The 16345-nt window shown below is 42.7% G+C and overlaps 1 protein-coding gene across 2 annotated transcripts in view; it reads left to right on the top strand.

The window, feature by feature from the left end:
- The window catches only part of SAR1A (secretion associated Ras related GTPase 1A), a 343486-nt gene that overhangs the window by 276523 nt on the left and 50618 nt on the right, over window positions 1-16345 (top strand). The gene's annotated exons all lie outside the window — the stretch shown is intronic.

The raw sequence follows: 16345 nt of genomic DNA, 5'->3' as shown, positions 1-16345 counted from the left end.
ATTCTAGCAACGTTCTAAGTTTATAAGGGCAATACTTAAAATTTGCCCTAATTTTTGGGGGTTTGTCCCGATTTTTTGTGCTAAGAGGTTGAGAGCTATGACTTTACATACCTAAGGAGACTAGCAAACCCTAGTTATTGAAATGGAAGCAGTTTCCCTGCTGCACCATGAAAGGAACTGGGATGCTGTCACAACACTGGCGTCCCTGATTCTGTAGTATTTAAGTGAGCTGCTCAGTAGAGAGTTGGCTGGTTCTTCCATTAAGGTGAATCTTTCAGCTGTTTCAGCCTGCCTTCCTTTGCACCCCCCATGCCTACTTCTTATATAAAAGACAAAAAGACTACTACTCCTTGGGACTTGGGTCCAAGAATAACTGACAGCCCCCCCCCCCCCAAAAAAAAAAAATGGCCCAGGCACCATTTGAGCCTGCAGCCACACTTCCCTTTCAACTTGCCTAGGAAGTGGCTTTGTTGGTAGCTGCCTTTTTTTAAAGGGCTATGTTTAGGATTCAAAAAGGACATTGTTAATCTGCGAGCAAATCCGCTCATCCATGCCAAAAGTGGTCACAGACATTGCCCTCAACCAATTCAAGAAGGTTGCTCTTTCCCAGGATGTGCACAAGCAACAGATGTTCACACAGGATTGAGGAATTTGGAAGCTGCAACCAGCTTGTGTCCTTTGCAACAGGAAAAGTGTTCAGCATGATGTTCAGACAGATCTCTTCCAAGCTGGTCCATTGTATCCTACTGTTTTGCCATCGAAAGTAAGGTAATGGATGGAACTGTTAGATCATACAGCACTAGAAGCATGGCTACTCCTGTGGCCTGCCTATATTAGAAGTAATGACAGTCTGTTTTCACCTTTTCCAGACAGTACAAACTATATAGCACTTCAGGAATAGAGATGGTCTTGTTTCAGCCATTCTGCAGGGTGTGTTACATCTTGGCTGTTCTGTCCAAGCCGGGTTTCCAACCTCATGAGCTCAGGGAGACTTCCTAGTAGTCTGCACTACATTAGTGATAGAACATAGCACAGTCGTATAAGAACTCATCATAATAGTAGAAGCTTGATACTTCACTGTTGCAATACCAGTTTCCCATCGCCATCTCATTCTGTTTGGGCATCCTGGGCTGGGGTGTAATACACTCTACTTATGCTACCTGCCCTCCCCCATCTTACAGTCCCTCAGAGCTGCTGAGATGTTAATAGATATGGGAGCCCTCATTTTGTTCTCTCTCATTTTAACTTAGCATTTGATGGTCTTTCTGCATGTCTCCCTAAGTGTCATATGAGGCCTTGCCTCTTGGCTTTCAGGGCAGATGTCTTGTGGTTTTCTGGGCAGAAAAGCTCTAGTGTTGGTGGATGTTGGATTTATAGTGGGAATGTTCTGGTATCACTAATAAATGGGTGTCTACCAAGCTTGAAAATGGAAGATTACTGAAGTCTGATCTTCTACAGCTGAAGTACTAGTACGCAGGACTCTTGCAACAGTAATCCACAGAAATATCTGCTGCTATGGTAATTTTGTACAGTTACATTTTTTGCATGCTACATTTGTTTCGGTAGAATGTCAGACCAGAAAGCCTTTGTATTGTATTTCTCCGGTTTTGATGAATCAAGTTGTTCACTTTCTTCTAATAAGAAGTTGAAGGTGGCTTCATTTTTGAGTAAGTGAATTTTTTTTCTATGTGATGCCTTCTGTTTCACTAGCTGCTTCAAGGGAACCATTGCCATTAGCTAGTTAATGGTCGAAAGAATTCTCTGTCTGCAGATGATGCCGTAAAAATGTCCTCTTATGTTTATACTTTCCAGTCTGTTTATTTCCTTTCTCAGTTGAGTTATGAAATTATCTTTTTTAAGGCTGTACCCAGTTTATCCTGTTAATAGATTGAGAACTGATGGACTCTGTTTGTAGACTTTGGGCTAGGAAGTCTAAACTCACATCTCCTATTCCTTCTTATTTAGGATGCCATGGTATCAATGCTTCTAGCACTGGGAGCTGCAGTGGCAGATTTGGTATTTGTTCTGGTTTCATCTGATGCTTATAGAGATCGCTGCTGCAATAGCCTTGGCTGTAAGGGTTCTAGCCTGCATAAGATATAACAGCTGTCCAGCTTCCAAAGCTTCAGTACACCTTCCATGTGGCAGGCAGTCAACTCAAGCTGAGCTAACCAAAGACAGGTTTGGGCACCAAGCCCTTCAGACCTTTTACTGCCACTAAACAGTATGCTTCTCTGAGGCTTTCAAGGATTGATTAAGGGCTTGTACTATACATTTGCTAGGAAGATGAGCTCCCTTTTTCTTTCCTTTTTTTGGGGGGGGAGGGGGCAACTTCCATTTAAAATAAAGTTTAATACTTTTTAGTTCAGGAAACTTGTTTTTAAACTCGGAATTTGTGTTTTAATTAACTGTCATGAGACTGTTCTGTACTTTTAAACAAGTGCACTCTTTTTTTTTTTCTTGTTTAAAGTAATTGAAAACCACTTTTCTGTGGAGAAACTGTTTATTTTACTTTTTGGGGTTGTTGGTTTTTAAATTGCTTTTTATTGTATTTTTTTTGGGGGGGAGAAGTAACATTTACAGACTCAATTTTTTTTTTTTTACTGGCTTTTGTTCTCCTCCCATCACAAACAAAAAGTTAAGCAAACAGCCTTTGCCTCCACAGCAGGCTAGCAGTTTGCCTCAGCTACAGATGGGTGACTCTGCTGTGGCCATTTGTTGTACCTTGGTCCACTCATCTTTTACCCTGGTTCCCACTGGTGTAGCACCTACAGATATTATGAACTGGGGGTTAGCTACGTCTTGTGCAACTGTTGGGGTCCCCTCAGTAGGAAGAGGAGAGCCACTGTTGCTCTTGGTAGAGGGAACAGAGAAGGCTTCTCTATTTTGTCAGAATGTTGTGCCCATCCCCAAGGAAGGCACTGCTGCTGCCATTAACACTGTTGGCCCCATTTGTTCCTGTCAAAAAGAAACAAAATTAACATGCATCTACTCAAGTTTCCTTAGACCGGAATAGTTTAATGGGTTTGACTCTGGGTTTAATTCAGGATGTTGATCTTTCTAATAAAATAGCTTCTTGTAAAATAGAGATACCACTTTTCTTGAAGGGATCTAGAAACCTATGTGGACATTGGCCTGAATTTTGACAAGTATGTGTCCATTGTTGCAAGAAAGTCCTATATTGCACAGCTTATAAACAAAGGGATTGTGGCTAGATCTAGGGATGTCATTGCCCCTCTTTACTTAGCCCTAATTAAATATAATTCCCCCCTTCTGGCAGACCCATGCAACAACTGGAATGCCCACAGAGATAACTTGCTAAAGGGGTACAAGACCTAAACAGCATGTCCTCTGTGGGCCAACTCAAAGCCCTGTCACTATACTCTGTATCCTACAGACTAAGAGGTGACCTGTGTCTGGCATAAAAGACATCCTCTGACCCATTACTGATGATGACCCATTGCACATCAGCAAGTCAAATGGCATCAGAAATACTCTGTAGAAGGGTGTAAACCTCTTCTGCAACATCGGTTGAATGGTTTGGAGGGACAGATAGTTATTTTATTTTACATTTGTTGACTGGGATAGTCCGACTGGATGCATGTCCATTTTCAATGGAGGCCCGGGGCGAAAAACTCCAGGTACATACAGATAAAGATTACATGATTTATATTAAACGCCATCTCCAGACACGCTATATAATCAAAATATACAGTTTGCAAAGGATTCCCAAGGTAAAAGACCTAGGATTTGTAACGCATCTAAGTTAAAGTACAGATTTTAGACTTCAGCCAGATTAGTTTCAAATACTGTTTGAAAGTTTTCTTAAATTTGCTCCAGTTGGCTTCTAAGGTGATGCCTGCAGTGAGAGGCTTCTAAGGTGATGCCTGTGGTGAGAGAGTTCCAGGTTCTACCTACAGAGTTGGCAAACGAAGACACCAGGTGACTTATTAGTTTTGACAGTTTGAACTAGCAGTCTATTGGAGGTGCGAAGAGGTTTGAGAGTGTTATAGGGGTTAATAATGTTTTTATGCGCAGGTGTATTGTCAGTTTGGTTAAGAACTTTATATGCCACTATAAGTTGGTTATACTGAATTAGGCTGGGCAGTTCTAACCATCCAAGATAGTTTAGATTGTTACAGTGGTGTGTCCTAAAGGGCATCCCAGTGGCAAATCTGGCGATGTGATTGTAGCGGTTAGAGTGTTTGTGGAGAACAGATTTGCTTAAGTTGGTCAGTAAAGGGGATGCATAAATAAGAGCCGAGAGTAGGTGAGAGTGTGCAATGGCAGTTCTAGCTAGTGGGGTTAGGAAGGGTTTAATTTTGTAAAGTGACCCAAGTTTTTTATTTATAGTTTTGATAGTTTGGTTGACATGCATATCAAATTTGAGATTATAACGCCTAGGAATTTTGTGGAGGTGTCTGGGGGAGATTATGGTTCCATTATTAGATTTTAAAGTAAAGGAAAATGCAGTGGACCTGTGAATAGGCGAGAAAAGTAGCAACTTTGTTTTACTGGGGTTTAAGATCAGACGCGATCAGAGAGCCAGTTTTCAGCTATGTTAAATGTTTCCTGGGTTGTTGTCCACAGATCTGACTGGGATGTAGCCGAGCACATCAAAGTGGAATCATCAGTATATTGAATACAGTTGGCATTCGGGATGGCTGTGTAAAGGTCATTAATGAAGATGGAAAACAGCAGAGGTCCTAGTATAGAACCCTGGGGGGATATCTTGCAGAGGATATTGCTGCTCTGGAACAGACTTCTCCCATCCAAATAAGTTCATCCCTGGCCGTACTCTAGCACAACTTGGATCTATGGATGAGAAACAGAAAACTTGCCCCAGGACTGCTCCTTGACTACTAATGGGCAGTAGCAGCTCCTAAATGCTTTATCCCATGCATGAGTCCTCTCAAATTATCTATATGATCCTAGTTATTCTCATTCTGTGTAACATATAATTATTGACATGGGATGAGTAAGCCCAGTCTGTAGCCAAATGGGATAGGTTATTTCGAGCGCAAAAAGAAAAATTGACTAGGCTTAAAATGGGCCATAAGGGCAGCTAGCCTATAAGATGAAGGGGCATAAACAGAGTTTTCCTCAAATTCCTGATTCACACTCAGGCGAATGTTTTCATTGGGAGAACACTGAGGTTTTTTAGTCCCTCAGAAAATACTTTGAGCTGTTACAAAAGGAATTTCTAGAACCTTCACCCTTTCCTCCAGTTCTGTCAGCTTTGAAGAATGTATTATTGCTTATGGTTTTCCCTAATGGTCATCCATCTGCCCTTAAGGCAGATAAAGTTCCTCAGTCTTTCCAGATTTTATACAGTCTTCCCAACCAGAACCAGCAGCTATAGCTTTTCGTTAACTGTACTGCCACTAAGCATTTAGTTAATTCTAATTCTTCTCTCTCTGATAAGGATGGGACAGTGATAAGTATGGATAAAATGCATGCTTCTGCAATTTTGATTTTCAGAAATTGGAATTGTTTGGCTGGTGTTCGCTCTGACTAACTGAATGTATGAGTTATGTTTTGTATGCAGTTTCTTCTTGAGGAAAAAAATCTGCTTGAAAACTTAGTTTCTTCATTTGTACAAGTCACTACTCATTGTTTACAGTGTATGAGTTAGTTGATGCTTCTTCCAGGGCTATTTCCACTGATACTGTTTCGAGGAAGTTTACTTGATTGCATTCTGAGAACCTCCCAGATGATGATATTTTAAATTCTCCATTAGGTAGAGATTTGTTTTTTGGTCCCTCTGCTACAGAAGGTGATCAAAGTGTGTTGAAAGGAATAAGTTGATTCAGGGAACCTCTTAAAAATTTTTCATATCTCCTATTCTAAATTTTCAAAGGCATTCTCTAACCCCCAGTCCAATTTTGGTAAAGTCAAAATACAGTCTCGGCAAAGTGCAGGTAAGCAGATGTTTAAGAAGAAATGGTAATGGAGTTCCAAAAATTCTGGAACGTCCCAAAACCAAGGATAGTCCAAGTCAGAATGACTGTTTAAGGGACTTGTTCCCCTCCTGCTACCCTGGCATGCCCATTTCTATTTCAGAAAGTCTGAATCTCCACTTTTTTCTTTGGCAGCAAATGGTTTAAGACCAATGGATTCTGAAGATCATTCATAAAGGTTACGGATGGCAGTGGGAGGGAATTTCTCCTTTCCAAGGGATAATTCCTCATCCAGCAGAGGACATTTTATTTTCACCTGTCCATCACATGCTGTCCCAAGGAGTGATAGAACCAGATGTTCATCGTGTTACACTGCTGCAGTCATTACACTTGGGTTATCCTGCCATCAGGTGGTTCCCCAGTCGGCCTGAGTTCCAAAGTCTTGGTCCGGCGTCGGTTGCTGTCACCTCTTCCCTGATGTCAGAACGACAGGGGCATATAAGATGCAGCCGACGCCATTTTCCCCAGTCTTTCTTGCCGCACGGTTCCTGAAGCAGAAGCAGTTCGTAAGTGCAGGTCGGCCGACTCCTGAGATTTTCATTCCAAATCCAGAACCGAGGTCTTCTAAAAAAGTTAAGTACCCCGTTGGGGAAACTTTTTCTTGCCTCAGACCGATGTCAGTAAAAGTTAATAACTGTATTTCTTGTGGGAAGCAAATACCTCATAAGATTTCCACTCTTATTGTATTCCATGCCTAGGCCCAGATTATGATGTCACTGGTTGTCGGTTTTGTGCTAGGTTTAACAAGCGCACTATTAAACGTCTGTTTGATTTTACCCGACATTATTTTGGCAGAAAATTCAATTACACCATGCCGTCGGAACTTCCGACTACCGGAATTCATAAAAAGTACAATGACGGGCATCCGAGGCCCAAAACTGACGAGGCCTAGCACCGATTCTCCGGTTTTCAGCGAGGCGCCTACGCAGCCCCTGATGACCGCTTCCACAGAACCACAGACTGCCTCCGACTCCCATGTGGAGCTGGCTGGGCCTTCGGACGCACTTGGTATTCAGATTAGCATCCACAGCTTCAGAGGGTGTTTTCAGACCTACCCAGTTAACCATTAAACCCTCTAAGTCTAAGCCTCCCTTAAAAGCAAAGAAACAGACACAGCAATCTCCAGGGCAGGCTTCCATGCCCAAGAAACAAATGCTAAAAATGGCCGAAGACCTAATCACCCTGATCAGAGGGTCCCATCCCCCTCCTGATAAAAGGCCCAGACAAGATGCAGACTATGAATCTTCCGACCAGGTGTCCATTTCCTCAGACTCCTCCTCAGACCTAGGTATTCCTTACCCCCCCTTATGAGGATTCTGATGCTGAGGAATCAATTCCATCAACCTCTCCGCCTGAGGGCTACTCCTTTGGGGAGACCTTACATACTATGAGGAAACATTTCCACTGGGAAGGCCAGGATTACTCAGAATCCAAGAAAAGGCTCAGAGACTTCCTTTTATTGCCTCAACACAGACCCCTTGCTATTCCGCCAGTATTAGATATTGTGGATGATGTGTACACTGAATCCAGCTTAAATCCTGACTCCTTACCACCAGCCCCAGTTAAGCCTGATAGATATTAGAGTCCCTGACTCTCACAAATTTCTGGACAAAAGCCCTGTTGCTGACCCTGAAACTATTTCTCAGGGACCCAAAGGGATTAAGGCCTCATCAGCTAAAAACCCAGTCCCCTCTGACAGATTCCAGAGCATTAGACAGATGGGGAAAGAAAGTTTATACATCTGCAACTTTAGCAACGAGAGCCTTGAATTGCCAGTTTCACATGCTAAAATATCAGCAATTTTTAATGTCTCAGTTGAAACAAAAGATGCTTCCAGATTCAGATCCTCCTAATTTGAAAGAAATGCAGGATTTATAGCATGCAGCTGAACAAGTAGGAAAACATACTTTGCAATGTGGTTTTGATTCCTTAGAGGCCTCCTGTAAAGCAGCAGTTACAGGCTATGTCATTAGAAGGCATGCTTGGTTAAAAGAACATACGCTACCAGATCATGTTAAGGCCAAATTATTGGATGAACCTTTGCAGCGGGATGTGTTTGGAGTTAAGGCAGAGGAGGTATTAAAAATGATGGAGGATAAGGCAAAATCTATGCAAACGGTCAAAGATTTCTTACAGGTTCAACCTGCACATTTTAGCAGAAATTGGCCAACAAAGAATTGGTCCTTTCCAGTCACAGACAGACCTCAGAGGGGCAGATATAGACGTCCAGTATTAGATATTGTGGATGATGTATACACTGAATCCAGCTTAGAGGTAGAGATCAGACACAAGGCCCTTACAGACCTCTACAATGGGGTACACCAGGCCAGAAAGAAGGGGAAGACAGGCCTCAACCTTCTAAATAACAGCCTCAATGACTTTCCACTACAGCTGCCAAACAGCTCTCCATTGGCAGCCCCCTTAGGAGGAAAACTGGCTGTTTTCTATCACACTTGGCATTGCATCACCAAAGACAAATGGGTTCCAACATCACATCTCAAGGTTACAGGTTCCACTTTCACACTCTGCCAAGGTTAAAAGGAATGCCAAATCTGCCACCAAATCAATGGGCAGAGGCTCAAAAACAAATTACAGCACTCATGGACATGAGAGCTATTCAAAAGGTGCCACCACAAGAGCAAGGACAAGGATTTTACTCAAGACTCTTTCTGGTTCTCAGAAAGGACAAAGCCCGGAGACCCATTCTGGACCTTTCTTCTCTGAACACTTACCTGGATGTCCCGAAATTCAAAATGTTGACACTACAGCAGCTTCTTCCCATGCTGGGCAAGAAAGCTTGGCTCGTGACTTTGGACCTCATACCTGCATGTCCCTATCAGACAAAACTGCAGAAGATATCTCAGATTTCTAGCCGGTTCAATGCACTATCAATTCTCTGCACTGCCTTTTGGCTTATCTACTGTGCCCAGGGTCTTCACAAAGTGCCTGGCACCAGTAATTGCATTTTGCAGGCAAAAGAATTCAAATTTACCCATACCTGGACGACTGCCTGATTCAAGCAGAGAGCAAGGACATTCTTCTAAAGCATCTGGTGTACATAAAAAAGTTAAGTTGCCTGGGGTACACTGTAAACGAAAAGAAATCAAAACTAGTGCCCTCAACAGATAATATTCCTGGGTGCCAGCTTAAACACAACGGCCCATATGGCTCATCTCACGCCAGACAAGCAAGGACAACTGACTCAGTATTTTCATTTAATGGCAACAAAGACCCACCTCCCTGCAAGAAAAATTCTGCAGGCCTTGGGCTACATAGCATCTTGCATACTCCTAATTCCATATGCCAGACTGCATATGAGGAAACTACAATGGTACCTAAAGAGTGTATGGCCTCAGCACTGTCAAAGTTTGGAAACCGTTATACCTCTAATTCCTTGCCGTCAACAGGAGTTTCGATGGTGGGCTCAAGCTTGTCACCTCAACAAGGGACAGCCTTTTACTCAACCCACAGCCAGGCAGACACTGACAACAGATGCATCGGATTACGCCTGGGGAGCACACATGGCAAGAAAATGTATTCAGGGCGAGTGGCCCACAGAACAAAGACATCTCCACATCAATCAAAAGGAGATGCTAGCTGTACAAAATGCAATTATATCTTTCCAGGACCTGCTGCATCCTGGACAACTACTACTAAAGACGGACAACACCACAGTTATGTGGAACATAAACCAGCAAGGGGGCACACACTCCTACCCCCTCTGCAGACAATCCATGACCTTGTGGAACATAGCTTTAAACTACCAAGTTCATCTGCAGGCACAATTCCTGCCAGGAGAGAAAAACACACTGGCAGACGACCTAAGCAGAAACATCATGGATTCCCACGAATGTGAATTGAGCCCACAAATATTCAGAATAACACAAAAATGGGGAAGACCAGACATAGATCTGTTTGCATCCCCAATGAATTGCCAATTACAGAAATTCTGCACAAGGAGCTACCATCCACAAGCATGGAAAGTGTATGCCCTCTCTTTCAGCTGGAAAAAACTACAAGTATACGCTTTTCCTCCTTTACCTCTCCTTCCAAAGGTACTCCTAAAAGCCAGGCAGGAAGAGCCAAAGATTATCCTGATTGCACCAGACTGGCCACACCAGCACTGGTACCCAATCTTAAAGAACTTAGCACAAGAACCACCCTGGATTTTGCCTCAAATCCCACAGCTGTTGAGACAACACAGCAATCGGATACTTCACAGCCAGCTAAAGACCTTAAATCTAGCTGCATGGAAAATTGCTTAGCCAAGCAAGCATTGCCTCTCTCCAAAGCTGTTATGGATGTCATTCTGGAGGCCAGAAGTCCTAGTACCAGGAAAGCCTACTCGGATAAATGGAAGAGATTCTGTGCCTGGAACCAAGCACACAGCCTTGACCCTCTTGTCCCAAACATTCCTCAGATACTTCAATACTTAACTGAGATGCTGGACAAGGGCCTCTCCTTCTCATCCATCAAGATCCATGCCTCAGCCATTTCTGCTCATTACAACACGGATCCAGCAATTTTTTCTAATCCTTTGCTCACAGTACCTCAGAGGGGCTAGAAACACATGAGACCGCCCCGTAGAGCACCTACACCAACTTGGGACCTCAACTTTGTTTTGGAAAAATTAACTTTACCTCCTTTTGAGCCAGCTAACACAGCAGAATTAAAATACATATCTTGGAAGACTGCTCTGCTACTGGCAATAACAGCAAGAAGAGTTTCAGAATTACAGGCACTAATGGCAGTGGAACCTTTCCTCATCTTCCACCAGGACAGGGTGTCCTTAAGAACTAACCCTACATTTATGCCAAAGGTGGTATCAAGTGTGGCTCTAAACCAAACTATTCACTTGCCAATTTTTTATCCAAAACCACAGAACAAAGGGGAGAGACTACTACATTCCTTGGACATTCACAGGCAGTTACGCTTCTACTTGGACAAAACCAAAGCTTTCAGGAAATCTGAGCAATTGGTAGCATATGCTGCAGGAGCACAGGGAAAAGCCATTTCAAAGCAGACTATTTCAAAATGGATAGCTCACTGTATATGTTTTTGCTATACCCACCATGGGAAACCTGTACCTAGCAGCATTAGATCTCACTCCACCAGGGCAACAGCCACTTGGAGTGCCTACCAAGGATATTTTAGAAGCAGCAACATGGATTTCTGTGCATACCTTCACCAAACATTACCATTTGCCTTTATATTCCAAATCCAGAGCTGGCTTTGCTACTGCTGTTCTGCAGGGCCTTATAGCCACCTCTAATGCCTTATAGATCCAGCCTCCCTACCTCAGCTTTGGGATTCCACACAAGTGTAATGACTGCAGCAGCGTAACACGATGAACATAGTAGTTTTGTACCTACCATAAATGTAGATGTTAGAGTGTAAACACTGCTGCAGTCCAGGTTACCCTCCCTCCTTCCCATCTTACTTTCTGGCACTTACCTAGGTCATCTACCCTTATTACCTTTGGGGAGTATTTGCTGGTAATTTAAAAATGGTTGTTTGCTTCTCTTTTATATATTTTACTAGCAGTTTGAAAGGCCTACCTATTTGGGGGCACCTGACATCTGTGGCAAGAAAAACTGAAGAAAATGGCATCTGCTGCATCTTATATCCCCCTGTCGCGCTGGCATCAGGGAAGAGGCGACAGCAACCGATGCCGGGCCAAGACTTTGGAATTCAGGCCGACTGGGGAACCGCCTGACGGCAGGATAACCCAAGTGTAATGACTGCAGCAGTGTTTACACTCTAACATCTACATTTATGGTAGGTACAAAACTGTACTTTCTGTCCACCCTCCCAAGTAGGGTAGGTTTTTATTCAAGGATGTTCTTAGTGTCAAAGAAAAAATGTTGGGAGACAAGCTCTGGATCTTTCCTAAACCTGTTTGTGATGGTGTCCGAATTCAAAATACTGTAATTTTACAACCTGTTAACCTCTTCCTCATTCAAGTTTCCTAGTAACACTAGATTTAAAAGCTCCCTATCACATCCCTATTGATCCATATTTCAGGATTTTCCTAAGGTTGTGTCTGGATCACATTGTCAATTCTCTGCCTTACTTTGGACTGTTCACTCTTCGAGTGTTCACTCTATCTCCAGTTATAGGGTCATAGCTAATTACTAGGCTGACGACCCCAGGGGACCTTTTTTTAGCCTGGCCATGCTTCTAAGAATCAGACCCTGCACCTTGTGTCTCTGAGGTAAACACCAGTATGCCACCCCCCCCCTAAGGAATTAATTGCAGGCTACATGTTAACCACATTTTTCCATATTTAGATGGCTTTATCTTTTCAGTCTTTCAAGGTGTCAGGAATCTCTTGTACAAGCTGGAATTCCAAGAGAACATTCAAAAATCTTTTCTGACTCCATGTAGAATTGTGTTCCTGAGGTGTCAGCAAGACACCACAGTTAAGAGCTTTTTTTCCACAGGGAAAAAAAAAATCTTTATCTAGATCTATTTCTAAGGTTTTCTACTCAGACTTTGGTCACTGAAAGGGAATACCTTAGGATTTTGTCTGAATTCATCTATGATTCTCATAATACTCCTGGCAAGACTCCACATAAAAAAAGCTACAGTGGTCCAAGCACCAACATCCTTTCTTTTCAAATCCCAGTGCTGGGGTTTTCAAAAGAGATCACTAGGTAGAAACGGCAATCGTTCTTCAGTCAGTCTCCCCTTCTGTCTCCCTGTTCAAAAGCAGTCTGTCACCACAGAAGCCTCAAACTTTGCTTGAGTAGCAGTTTCAGGAAGGATAAGTGCAGGGTGCGAGAGACATCAAGGGTAAACACTGACACTTAAATATAGGAGAGATACTTGACCTGATCAAGGCACTCTGCTCTGTGAATCATCTTTGGTCTCCATGACCTCTTCAAGTTGTTAAAAACACCACAGTCCTATGCCACATCAGCAAGCAGTGGGGAACCAGGTTGTGTCCTCTTGTAGGCTTGCCTGTGTTAGGTTCGGATATAGCTTCACAGTACAGTCTCGCTCTGCAGGCAGCCTACATTTCATCAGAGAAGAATTGTGAGGCAGACAAACTGAACAGGACAAGGGCAGATCCTCGCGAAAGGGAACTACATTAGGTTGTCTTGTAAGATTTGTTCCATCTGTGAGGAGTTCCTTAAGTAGATCTATTTGCCTCCTGTCTGAACATTCAGCTGTTAGTTATGTCCCAGGATTCCATGATGTTTTCTGTATTCTTTTCCTCCCTTGCCACTGATATCCAGCATACTTCTAAAGATTTAGGAGTCCTTCCCAAGATTATTGTTGCAACTCCTTGTAGCCTAGGCAGTCATAGTTCTCCCTTCTATTTGAAATACGCAAGGGCAATTACCACAAGCTCCTTACAGACTTGTTCTACCCACACAAGAACAGGGGTGTTTGATACGTTCTGACCCCAATCAACTTCAGTTGACTGCTTAGAGGATAAGATCTTAATTCCCTTTAGGCACCTGTTTACTGAGGGTGTGCATCGGGTACTAACGGAGGCAAGAAAGCCTGCTTACTAGGAAGTCATATGTTAGCAAATGGAAAAGGCTGTCGAGATGGTGCCAATAACATAACCAGCTCCTATTCAGGGCAAATTGTTTTCTAGTTTTTCAGTATTTGAGAGTTAATGTTCTGTGGCCCTTCTTACTCCTCCATGGTTAATTATCAGCCTTTACAGTCTGTCTACCCATGGATCCTCCTCTCTCAGTGCATTCTCATTGAAAGGGGGTTTGCATGGGATGCCTCCAAAAAAAAAAAACAGTTGGTCCCTCCTTGTGATTTTAGTTTTGTGATAGAGAAACTAATACTTGCTCCATTTGAACTAATTAACCTGTCTGACTTGGGGTTCTTAATATGGAAAACACTTTTACTGATTTCCCTGACCTCTGCAAGGATATCTGATTTGCAAGCTCTTAAGCTGAGTCAGCCTTATTTCATTTTCCACAGAGACTGGGTTTCTTTGAGAGTTAAGCTTACTGTAAGCCATACTATCCATCTCCCCATTTTCTTTCCTGAACCGGAAAATGAGGGCAAAACAATACTTCATACACTGGATGTCCGCAGACAACTGGTACTATCTTAACCATACTAAATCTTTCAGGTCTTTGAATCAATTGTTTATTACTTAATGAGGGTAAGAAGGGACAACGGTATCAAAACAGACCAAATGGTTGTCTAATGCTATTATCATTTGTTATACTCACCACAATGAAACTGTTCTATGCAGGGTCAAGGCCCTATCAAACAGGGCACTAGCTTCATCTCTGGGTCTTTAGTAAGGGCTGGAATCTAGAAGAATTTTAGAAGTTGCAGTTTGGTCATTTGTACATACATTTACAAAGCACTATAAGCTTTATTTCTTTAGGTCTAAGGTCAGGTGAAGACCATTAACCATTGGATCCTGGATCCTTCCCTTTCCACTTCTGAAATGTAGTAAGCTAGGGCAATATGCCCATATAGTTAAGGCTATTGCAGCATTAATCACTATGATGACCATAGTACACTTGTGTAAATAAACTTACCGTAGTACATTTGTGTAAGTAGACTTGCCACAATAGTAGATGTTTGAATGATCACTGCTACGGTAGCCGCTCCCTCCACCCCCAACCCCACTTTTTTGTGTGTTTGTTTATGCCAGGGTATTAATGTATATTTTTGTTCTAGTATTGTCCTTTCAAGGCTCAGCCTTTCTGTTGGCATGAAAGCCCTGAAGAGATCGGTACCCAAACCTTTTAGCCAGCTTGAGTTGACTGTTTTGAGTCATGTAAGGTGCCCTGACACTTTGGAAGCTGGCGAGCTGTTGCATCTTATCCAGGCTATAACCCATATAGCTAAGGCTATTGCAGCAGTGATCATTCAAACATCTACTGCTGTGGTATGTTTACTTGCACAACTGTACTTTTCCATTTCAGCTTTGGATACTCCAATTTCCCTTCTGCTATTTGCCATACTGTCTGACACACTTATGTTGTTGGTGCCAGTTTTCAATTCCATCATTCTTGCAGTCTGTGATCTCAGCTGCTTTGGATACTCCAACTTCCCTTCTGCTATTTGTTTTTGCTTGCCACACTGTCTGACACACTTGTGTTGTTGGTGCCAGTTTTCGTCAACTCCATCATTATTGCTGTCTGTTCTTCGCTGCATGGCTGTGGTGCCATTTGTTCTAGTGTCTGTTATCCTAGCATCGGCCTTTGCTCAGTATCGCCGTAAGGCACTTTTCTGCAGCGTCTTTTGGCTGATAAAGGACCTCCCTAAGCAAGCCTGTCCTTTTATTAGTGGTCTGTGCAACATAGACCCTTAAATGAGCCAGACTTCGGTCCGCATTCTCATCTCACAAACCAGTAGCATCATCCCATGATAGTCTCCAACATAGAACTGTCAAACAAACAGTTTGTGCTGCTGAAATGCACAATAGGTCCTTACTTTAAGAAGCTGAGTGTGAGCGCGAGAGTGCTGCTTAGAACTTCCTAGAATGTCCTTGGTCAAAACTAAGCATATAGTCTCCTACAAATGATGATTGAGGTGTAGGGCACCAGTCCCCCCCTATATTCTCCCCAGTAACAAAATATGAGGAACATTCACTTGTGATTTTGAGGATGGCTGGCCCCATTTTTTGTACCCCTCCCCAGTTGGACGGTATTTTAAAATATACAAAAAGAGCTCTATGGGTGCATGGAAGAACTCCCAATTCAAGAGCTACTGCCTCAGGAAGGCTGATCCTTTTTGTCCTCCTAGTGAGTGTAAAGTGGACTGAGACTTCCAAACCAGACTTATTTTGGCAACAGCTATCCCCATGTTGAGCACCAGTACTAGAGTACAGATGTCCATCCGCCAAGTAAGGAATGTAGTGTGAGGGACAGGTTTGGAAAATCTTTGTATCCACTAGTGTCTATGGGAATTGATTTATCATATGTGTTTTTTTCAGAGCAGTTTAGCACTTGAAATGCAGATGTTTTTGGCAGACGAGTTTTTGTACGGTGGGTATAAAAATTGTACATACCCTTATTAAAATGCCAGTTTTTTGTGCTATAAGAAATTGAGGCCACAATAAATTTTAAAACTTTTCCACCTTTAATGTGACCTGTAACCTCTACAATTCAGTTGAAAAATCGGGGGGGGGGGGGGGGGTTATAAAAAATAAACGTACAATACGCTGGTTGCACAAGTGTGCATACCGTTAAACTAATAATTTGAAGCACCTTTTGATTTAATTACAGCATTCAGTCTTCTTGGATACACATCTCCCATCAATTAAATAGAGTCTGATTAACCCCAAATAAAGTTCAGCTGTTCTGGTAGGATTTTCCTAATATCATTTGCCTGCTAATACAAAAGCCATGGTTCACAGAGAGCTTACAAAGCATCAAAGGGATCTCATTGTT

This window comes from Protopterus annectens, chromosome 14.part0, assembly GCF_019279795.1.
Source record: "Protopterus annectens isolate FY-2018-M chromosome 14.part0, PAN1.0, whole genome shotgun sequence".
Classification (NCBI taxonomy): Eukaryota; Metazoa; Chordata; order Ceratodontiformes; family Protopteridae; genus Protopterus; species Protopterus annectens.
The sequence above is the reverse complement of the archived record's forward strand: the minus strand, read 5'-3'. Positions and strand labels throughout refer to the sequence as shown.